At 34.8% G+C, this 10517-nt stretch overlaps 1 pseudogene; it reads right to left on the bottom strand.

Annotated features, from left to right (window-relative positions):
• Positions 1–446: 446 nt before the first annotated feature.
• LOC130712169 (cucumisin-like) lies at positions 447–3420 on the bottom strand (annotated as a pseudogene).
• Between the last annotated feature and the right edge of the window lie 7097 nt (positions 3421–10517).

Genomic DNA, 10517 nt, shown 5'->3' with positions numbered 1-10517 from the left:
AAAGATTATTGGCTTGAAAAACTAAATATAAAATATTTTAACACGAGAAACCACATATATTATCATGTGGGTTTATTATTTATATAATTATATGTAAATCAGTACCGAACACAGCAACATTTTTTTGAAAAGAAATTATATAAGTAATTTTACTGAAACAAAATCCCAACAGAATAAAGCTTACAACAATGTCTGATCATCCCATCCACCTAACTCCAAAACTCAAAAGGAAAAGAGAATAGAAAACTTGTAAATGTTAAACAGGAACTGAGATAAATAAAAAATGAGTCCACAATAATCCTTTCTAATTCCTGAAAACTGTACATTATGGCAAATATATAACCTAGTTTTCATCACAAACTTCTGGTGCTAGTTTCATTCAATTATCAAGACCCAACAGTAATTGACAAGCTGTCTTTATCCAATGCTAATATGAACTGCTAACCTTTGCTTCCCCTTATTCATACACACCCAAAGAGAGATAAGTGGATGAAAAAAATGAGAGATAGGAAAAGCAAAGAGAGACAAGGGGAAAAAGATGTGGAATGGGAAGCTGGTGTGGATGAATTAAAACCCACTACATCAAACACGACAATTGGGCTTCTCACTTGGAATGTTCCATCGTCCCAAACCAAAGAAGCTGACACAATAGGTTCAGTTAGCACTCCATCAAGAGTGAGCACAAATGTTTTTGTTTGACCAAGAGAATTGAATGCCAAAACATTTGGTGTCACTTTGATTTCGAGTCCCTTAGCAGCAGTCACAACAGTGGCTTTATATGTTGACATTGGAGAGCCAACATTTGTGACTGTCCTCTTGAACCTGGCAAATACAGTATGATCTGAGTGAGGACTTCCAGAGAAAACGAAGGGTAGTTCAGATCCCTTGCTGATTCATTAGTTGTCCCACAGAAGCTGCTATTACCCCCCATGATGAGTTGTATAGACATTAGGAGTCAAAGCCTTGGATGGAATAATTTGGCCTGCTCCATATGCCAACTCTGCTTCCATGTTATTTAAGGGATTAAGAGGTTTCGCTGCAAGGCACAAAGTTGATTGTTTGAATTAGCTTATCTTTTTTCAAAAAAAAAAAAACAATAAAAAGAAATTTAGCTTATAATGTGCTTAAATGAATGGATCACCAATCTGGTTCCTAAAAATTGCGAGTATCTGAAACTAATTAGATCTATTACCTGTTGTCATTAGAGCTGAGCGTATAGAAGCAGGAGACCACGTCGGATGAAATGATTTGATGTAAGCTGCTGCACCAGACACGTGTGGGCAGGACATTGATGTGCCTGACTTAATATTGAATTTTAACTCTCTGCGGTCATAATCAGAGTTCGAAACAGGGGCTATTGGGGACCAACTAGCTAGGATGGTTACTCCAGGAGCAGTCAAATCCGGCTACAAAATTACACGAAAAAATTAACAAAGTTTACTCTAAGAATGTTACCTGATAGAAGTATACTTAATTTATTTATTCATAGAAAAGTACCTTGAGTATTTCAGGGGTTATTAAGTTTGGACCTCTTGATGAGAAATCGGCTACCTCAGGGGCTGAAGTATCTTCTAACTCATCGGTCTTAAATATGGTTGCACTTGAATCCCTGCAAATTGTTTCAAGCAACATTCCACTTTAGATAAGTGTGGCTCTCTAAATTATTGATAATGAGTGTAACTTATATAATAAACCTTGTACATTTATATATACCTTGTGGATCTTATGTATTTGAATATAGAGACAGCATCCTTCAAGTCGAGGTAAGATCCGGGCAAGGCATAAGGGAGTGCGAGCGGTGCAGAAGTTTGAGCAGTTGAGAGGAAACCAACAGGACCAGTTTCATTTGGGTATGCACTCTGGCAGAGAACAATTTTGTTCTTCACCAAATTTTGGTCCAACGAACCATAGTTGCAAAACCTGCATTATACAAAAAATTATAGATTTTTTAAAGATTCTTGAATTCTGTGGTGCCATTTAGAGCACATGTGATTACTTGTTCTTAATTGTTTAGCCATAATGTTAGTAATGTTTTATTTTACATCATTTGTTAAGTTTATGGGCATCATATATAGCTTACCTGGATTTAGATCCATTGATGCCTGCTTTAGTATTGGGTGCATCACCCGCAAAGATGAGAGGATATAATTTTCCCTTAAGATCAAATGTATTTAATGAGATTCCCTACACAAGGAAAGAAGATTTCAGTATTCTTGACTTTTAATGTTATGAAAAAATAGAGCTCTTAATCAAATTCATCATATTAGATATCATAAAATTTCAAACCAACTGAATTAGCTTAGGATATATAAGGAACCTTACCTCATAAATTCTGTTGTCTCCTAATTTTACTTTTGTCACAAAGTTTCTATCAATGGTGCTAGCCGCCACAGAAATTGACCAAGGCTGGACATTATCTACAGCCCCAAGTGTTGGACCCGAGTTTCCAGCTGATGCTACTGTCAGTATCCCATGTCTCATGGCATGAAATGATCCTATGGATATACTGCTTCCAAAATAATTTACAGCCTTGTCAGTGTCACTCGCTCCTATTGAGACCGAAAAGATGTCAACCCCATCAGCAATGCCATCATCAAATGCAGATAGAATGTCTGCATCATCGCATTCTTCGCCCCTGCAGACTTTGTAGACTGCAATACGGGCTGATGTTGCCCCTCCTCTTGTTGTTCCTTCTGCCAGGCCTAACATGCTTGCCCCGCAAACTGGGTTACCAGCTGCTATTGAAGCAGTATGAGTCCCATGCCCAATTGAGTCTCTTGGAGACAAGAATTCTTTATTCAAGGAGTCTTCTCCGTAACATCTAGCACCAATTATTTTACTGCCAGAAGTCAAGAACAAAAGAACATCTATTAGCAATGAAATTTTTGACTCTCTGTATATAGAAGTTTATTCTAAGTGAGTTAATGTAGTACTTGTTGCAAGTGAAATTAGAATAGGTTTGACAGGTTCCCTTCCATTTACTAGGTGGGGGGCCTAATCCTCTATCATTGAAACTTTCAGATTCTGGCCAGATTCCAGAATCAAGAAATCCAATGATGATATCACGTTCAAAATTTGTTCTTTCCACGTTTAATGGAAAGCCAATAAAATCCCACGACTTTGTTGTCTGAAGTGATCTCTTTGTACTAGGAAAGACAGATATCACCCCATCAAGTCCTGTATTACCAACCAATTATCATGGTTAATAAATCAACAAAGTCAAGCTGAAAGAAAAGTTTTTAAGAGAAAAGAAGACATACCAGCCAATTTATCTGCTTCTTCTTTGGTTAGTTTCGCAGCAAAGCCACTGAAACTACGTTTGTAGCGGTGTGTTAGAGACTTCGGTGCTGCATTCCTGTCAGCGGCAACTTGTTGTAACTTGTTTTCATGAATGGAAAGTGAAGCAGCTTCATCATTCATGCTAGCGCCTGTGTAGATAATATAAGTCTGTATTCACAAAATATATATATATATATATATATATATCAGAAACAAGAAAAGTAAACTTGTTAGTGAAATAAGGAATCATTGCCTAAAATAACAATGTGGTAAGGTGATAAGAGAGGAAGCCTCACAAAGTTGATAAGCTGTAATGAAATACACGACGGATTAATAATGCAAACCAGATTTTTTGATATTTTAGCTGTCTGTAACTGCTGTAACTTTTATTATGCTCAGTTGATCATTTGGATTTTGGGAGGGTTTTTTCTCAGGTGATTGAGTTCAATTCATTACATATTTGGAAAATTTCCTAAAATTACTTTTGGAGTCAAAATCAATTCTAGAGAGAAGCACATCTGAGTTGCTTCCTGTGTACCAGAATTAATCATGTTGAAAGCCCCCAATTAGCTCAAGGTGGTAAGCATGAAACTACTATTTCTAATTCTGCATCCATGCGAAGAAGTTTATAAATAGGAAGTGAATAAGTGAAAAGAAAGCAATTGGCCAAATGATTTCATCCTGGTTAGTTGCATAATTAGAAACTAAGATTTATATGCAAGAGTGTGCACTAGTCTCATAACAACCTATTGAAGAAGAAATTTGGGTTGTCAGTTTCATAGAACATTAGACTAGCACTGTATAACTTAATTTATTGTACTCTACATCATGTTGAAATTACTTTTTTGGAAAGTAAAACCAATTATGTTCTGGATATTGATATAATAAGTAATTATATAATAGAACCAGCACAAATGGAACCTTACAAATGTAAAAGGATTTCTCTAATCTCTCATCTAGCTGGGCACCTTGGAACTGATGGACCAAAACTCTTGAGAACACAGAAAGAGTGTTGCATGACTCGACTGAACTATGTAAATACTAGATAAGGATAAGTGTTTTGACATATAAAGGCTTCTGGCACATATTTATCGCATTTCTCCCAATTAAATTTGTACAGTAAATCATATTTATTTTCATTCAATCTCATATAGAACCTGTTATTGCATATTTCTGATTCAGTTTTAAGTGTGTTTTTCAACATTTGTTAACGCACCTATGCTTATAATTCTGTTTTCCTGGTGTAGCCTGAGAATAGTAACAGCAGAAAAATGATGTTAATCTTGGCAGAGAATAGCTACTTCAGCCTATTATTTTGACGTTTTTAACTCTGAAAACAGTTTCATTAACATCAGTTTCTGCCTATGATGTTTGGTAGCTGGCCTTATATTGTGTTTTTCTTGATCTTTAAATGTTACAGTTTCAATATGGAAATCCAGATAAAGCAACTATTCTTTAATCAGGGGATGTTGATGAAGTTGTGTTGGATGTTGGAGAGGGACAAAAGAGAAGGGGTTTCTACTTCTAGTGTTTCTTCTAGCTTTGGTGGGGTGGCACCACCACTGGTTTGGCTTAGCTTTATCAGATTGATCATCTGGATTTTTGGAGGGTTTTTTTCTCAGGTGATTGAGTTCAATTCATTACATGTTTGGAGAATTTCCTAAAATTACTTCTCGTATCAAAATCAATTCAGAGAGAAGCACATCTGAGTTGCTTCCTGTGTACCAGAATTAATCATGTCGAAAGAAGTCCCCCACCCCCCGGTTAGTAACTATGATCATATGTTGTCCAAGAGTTCATGTTAAAACAAGTTGTTTTCTATGACTAAAGGGAAGAAAATCAAGTAATAGATATAATGATTTGAAAAAAATCATAGTATTAGTCAATAACATTATTATTGTTTTTGCTTTGGGGTGGTTGCTTCATTATTAGTGAAAGAATCAAGAAACTGGAAGGTCTTTTCCAAAATCAGCTAAAATTGTAAAAACAATTATGGGTGCAAATTGTGGCGGTTTACAACTGCTACGCAGTTTAAACCACTCATGCATTTGCTAGTGGAGTGTGAAAAGGGTAACAATAAATCCTCAACATTTATTCAGATTATTTTCATTTTTTGATAAAAAAGAATTGAAAGGAGTTGATTGTTTCTCTAAACAAAAATAAAATAAAATTTCTAAATATATTTATTAATTCAACTCAAATTCTTTTTCCAAAAAACACAAATTAGTTAAAATTTGAAATTGCTTTTGATCTCATATAGAAAACGTCTTTAAAATACTATGTGGTACCATAAAATTAAAATAGTTCTAGCTAGTAACAATTTTAATTATATCTCTATTTTTGGTTCATGTGTACTGGAAGGGAAAAATTACCTTCTCCTGAGCATGAATTTGCACAATGGAAGTGAGGAGAAGCACTAGTACAACAGCATAATTCATCACCATAATGTAAGTTAAACCTGCAAGATGGAATTCAAATTAATAAGAAAAACTAACATAGACAAGCTCATAATCTTTTGCTTAAGTTTCAGGAGTAACTCTTGTTATGGTACCCTTAATACAAAATGTAAAATGAAAACTCATGATCATCACAAGGAGAGATTAGAGAAATGAAGTACAAGCCATGCCTAGATAGTCAGGATTGCAAGAAAGATTGGTGGTGCTCAAGCAAGAAAGAAGGATTTGAACTTTAGTTTTTTTCTGCTCTTCGATATCTACTTGTGTGCTCTTGAGTGTGTGTGTTTACGTTCTTATATATAGAGAAGGGGACTTAATAAGTTCACTCAGATCACACTTGGAAAAGCAATATAAAGAGACGGACATAATAAGTAAATGCTTAACGCTTAAGTTCATCAATCCTATCCATGAAGAATTTCTCTACTAAGAAATTATATCATCTCATTTTCTCAAGGTATGTATGATATGCTGTATAGGACTTAATAAGTTCACTAAGATCACACTTGGAAAAGCAATATAAAGAGACGGACATAATAAGCAAATGCTTAGTGCTTAAGTTCATCAATCCTATCCATGAAGAATTTCTCTACTAGGAAATTATATCATCTCATTTTCTCAAGGTATGTATGATATGTTGTATAGTATAAAGTCTAATAGTATACAATAATAATTTATGTGCCACTCTACACTAGACACTCCAAATTTTGTGGATTTACCTTTAAAATTTTATGAGGATTTTTCTTCAAGAATTATTCACACAGAAAAAAGTTCATAAGAAAATTCGCTGAATAATTTAAATGTATAAGAATAGATCGATTGATAAATTTATATAATACAATGTTTACACAAAATAATGAATAAACTCATATATTATAATGTATTATAATATCAAGTCTAACATCACGTATCAAACATATATTTCATGAGTATGATCATTAATATTATATTAGAGTTTAAAAAAGAAATCTTCACAATTCATATATTCAATTGTGTAAACTTTAGAAATGTATCTAGACTCGTATTAAAAAGTATTGGTATATTAGATCATTAGAAAGAGATAGAAAAAAAAAAGAAGAGATGATTGATAAATGTGCTAGATAATTTTATATTTAGGCTTGAATGCATTTTTGGACCCTCATGTTTTAACTTTTTGCGATTGTCAACCCTTTTTTTTTTCTACGAATGGGAACCCTATTCTTTCAAAATGCTGCACCGTTTACCCTTCTGTCAAAAACTTGACGGAACACGCTAATATGGTCTTCCACATGGATAAAAGGGGGATTTAAAAAATGTCTTAAATGCACTTTTGGACCCTCAAGTTTACATTTTTTGCGATTGTTGACCCTGATCTTATTTTTAGTTTGAATGGAGACCCTAATCTTTCAAAACGTTGCACCGTTTACCCTTCCTTCGGAAGGCTAGGTAAGTGGGTTCCGTCATGTTTTTGACGGATTTGGACGGAAGGGTAAACGGTGCAACATTTTGAAATATTAGGGTCTCCATTCGTAGAAAAATAAAATCAGGGTCAACAATCGTAAAAAATATAAACTTGGGGGTCTAAAAGTGCATTTAAGCCTTATATTTATTGATCATGATAAAAAGAGAAAGATACAAAAAAGAAGAGGTGTTTCAACTTTCAATGTGTAGGCAATGTTGGATTACACAAATATGGTTACTTGTTTTTATTAGATGCTCACCTTCTCTTTAGTTACATTAGAAAGATAAGATGAAAAAGTGAAAATAAAAGTTTGAGTGCTTATATATTAAATGAATACTTCCTTATTCTTGTTTATTGAGTCATTGCAAGCCTGGCTAGCTTGTTCATAAGTGATCACAAGTACTACTTTGGAAGAGTAAATATGGCAATTAACTAGTCACTCTTCCTATTTTACAAAGTCGGTCTTGACATTCCACTATGTTAGGATCAATTATCATATATCACTCACTAATTAATTCAATTCAATCACACTTTTTCCTTTTCACAGGTTATACACAAACACCAGCAAACACACACTAGCTCACTTCTTTTTCCTTCTCTTTCTCTATATAGATCGAGGACATATATATATGATACATGCATGCATATATAGTGGACCTCTAATCTAAAGAGGAACAAAATAGCACTCCATTACAATTACAGTATAGTACTCCTTATTTTCCTATCTTTAACTTTCACCAAGCCTTGCCTTTCATGTAGGATTGAACCTCTATCTCCATCAGAAACCACCATCATCTAAAAAGACCACCATTAAAAAGGTCACTTTCTCTCCCTTTCTCTATTTTTTCTGCGGTTCTCTGGACATGCATGTATGTGGGTATTAATTAGCTATAGTATCTAGTTTCTTTAGTGTGTGTGTGTGTGTAATGTGTGTTATTATTGTGCACGTGTACAGATACTTGTTGTGCTAACCTCATTTAGTTGTCACTCATGTCATCTGCTATATACCCCGTGTATGTTTGCTGCCAATGATAGATCATGGGGAAAAATATGGCTGAATTGCACTTTTCATCCTTCAGTTATACTCTCTGCGTAGTTTTGGTTCCTAAAATTTAAAGATTGCACCTTTCAAGATACATGTTTATCTCAATTAGCACTTTTGGTTTTCGGTCCAATTTTATCTAATTTTTAACGATTCTGCATTAAAAAATTGGATGGAAGATGATGAATGTGGGACGAAACCGTTAAAAATTGAATGTAATTCGACGAAAACCCAAAAGTGCTAACGCGGTAAACGTGTGGGATGAAAAGTGCAATTTTAGGGATCATAACTACATAAACGATATATGTGGGGATCAAAAGTGCATTTAAGTCAAGTATTTATTTTTTCTGTCGAGTCCTCCTTTTATACAAATTAAACTAGATATTTTGGTGTATGATATTGTCATTTAAAGCTAAAGTTTAGGAAATATAATGATCTGGTCAAGCGAATTTTGAGGGAGTCTAAAAATATTGAAGAGCTGAATGATACTTTAATTGTATTGGTCCCTAAAGTCGAGTCGGTGCTATCGAGAGAACGCTACTAGAAAAAATATTTTTCACATCGATTATTTTCGACTTTTCACATCGGTTTGCGTCCGAGGTAAGTAAAGGTAATGTGATATGTCCTCACCTTTTTACATCGGTTATACAACCGATGTGGTAAGTACTTTTTTACATCGGACATCTGATATAACCGATGTGAAATATACACATTAAAACTGAACGTATATGATTTCACATCGGTTTTGTTGCCAACCGTTGTGAAATGTATATATTTCACATCGGTTCTGTTGTCAACCGATGTGAAATGTATATATTTCACACGTCGGTTCCGTTGCCAATCGATGTGAAATATATACATTTCACATCGGTTCTTTTGCCAACCGATGTGAAATCATGTAGCTTCATCCGTCCCATATGAGGAGTGAACATGGAATAGAAAAGATTGAAACTTTATATTGACCAAGTGAAAAAAGAAAACACATAAAACAAAATCAGTGAACCACACAAAAAAGTTGAAGTTCAGCAGCCAAAATTAGCTATTTCGAATGAAAACCTAGTAAACTGGCACAAAACTATGAACCCTAAAATACCCAGAAAGAGAAAGGGAAAAAAGTAGGTACATTTACAAGACATGAAATAAAATAGAAATAGAGAAGAATCATATATTAACCGAGAACACAAATCAACAAAGACAAGGAAGGAGAGGAACTGCTTTTATCTTTGAAGACAATACACATTTCCTTTTTTTCTTTAACATCTTTGAAAATTTAGGGTTTTTTGGTTTATGGTTTTGCAATTGTGATTTTAGAGTGGTGGTGGTGGGGTGGGTGGACGGTTGGGGAGGGAGGTGGGAGGAAGAGAGGTGATGGTGGTGGGGAGAGGTAGAGGAAGATGGGGGAGAGAAAGAATTTTTTTTGAGCTATAGGGACTAAATTGAAGATTTAATGTTTTGGTCAAATTTCTTTTCTTACGTGGAATTTCCAAGTGGAAAATAAATATGACAAGTCAGCCTCTCAGTTAACGTCTGTTAAGATTTTTAACGTCAGAGACTAACTTGAATGCATTTTGCCACATCCAGGGACCACGGGATGCATTCTAGAAGTTTAGGGACCAAGTTGAAGGAGGATGACACATTTAGGGACCAAGTTGGCTATTTACCTGGTATTGTATCCACCGTTGTAAAAAAAAAATGTTTACTAATTATTTTTGGGTGAATTATCACTTTCGTCCTTATAGTTACAGGCGTCGGTCATATTAGTCCATATTCTATAGAAATGTCGTCCGTAGTCCTTGAAGTTGCAAAACGTCGATCACGTTGGTCCCTGGCTCTGCTCCCGTTAGTGAACATTAACGGGAAGGATGATTTGGCACCTTAAGTGTCCTAATGGACTTGCCACGTGGATTGGAATGTTGGGGGGGAACTTAGGAGCTTCAATTTAGTCCCTCGCAAAAATATCAAAATGAGAAAAACTTCAATTTCTCCATCATCATCTTCCTCCTCCTCATCTTACCCAATAATTGAACATGATAAAAACTCTCATTTCTCTTCTTCATCACATTCATGAACCAGATCATCAAAAAAAAAAAATCTTCATCATCAACTCATTCATCTCCCCCTCACGGCCTCGCCCTCCATCAAAGGAACAAATTAAAAACCCAAGGAATAAATTTCTCACAATTTCCAGCAACCGGTGCCAAAATCCACTTTTTTTTTTTTTGAAAATTCAACAGTGGAATTAGTAGGGAATTTGGAAAATTGATGCTAAAAAGTATTCATTTAATAGGATACCTTAGAAGAT

This window comes from Lotus japonicus, chromosome 4, assembly GCF_012489685.1.
Source record: "Lotus japonicus ecotype B-129 chromosome 4, LjGifu_v1.2".
NCBI classification, from domain to species: Eukaryota; Viridiplantae; Streptophyta; class Magnoliopsida; order Fabales; family Fabaceae; genus Lotus; species Lotus japonicus.
The sequence above is the reverse complement of the archived record's forward strand: the minus strand, read 5'-3'. Positions and strand labels throughout refer to the sequence as shown.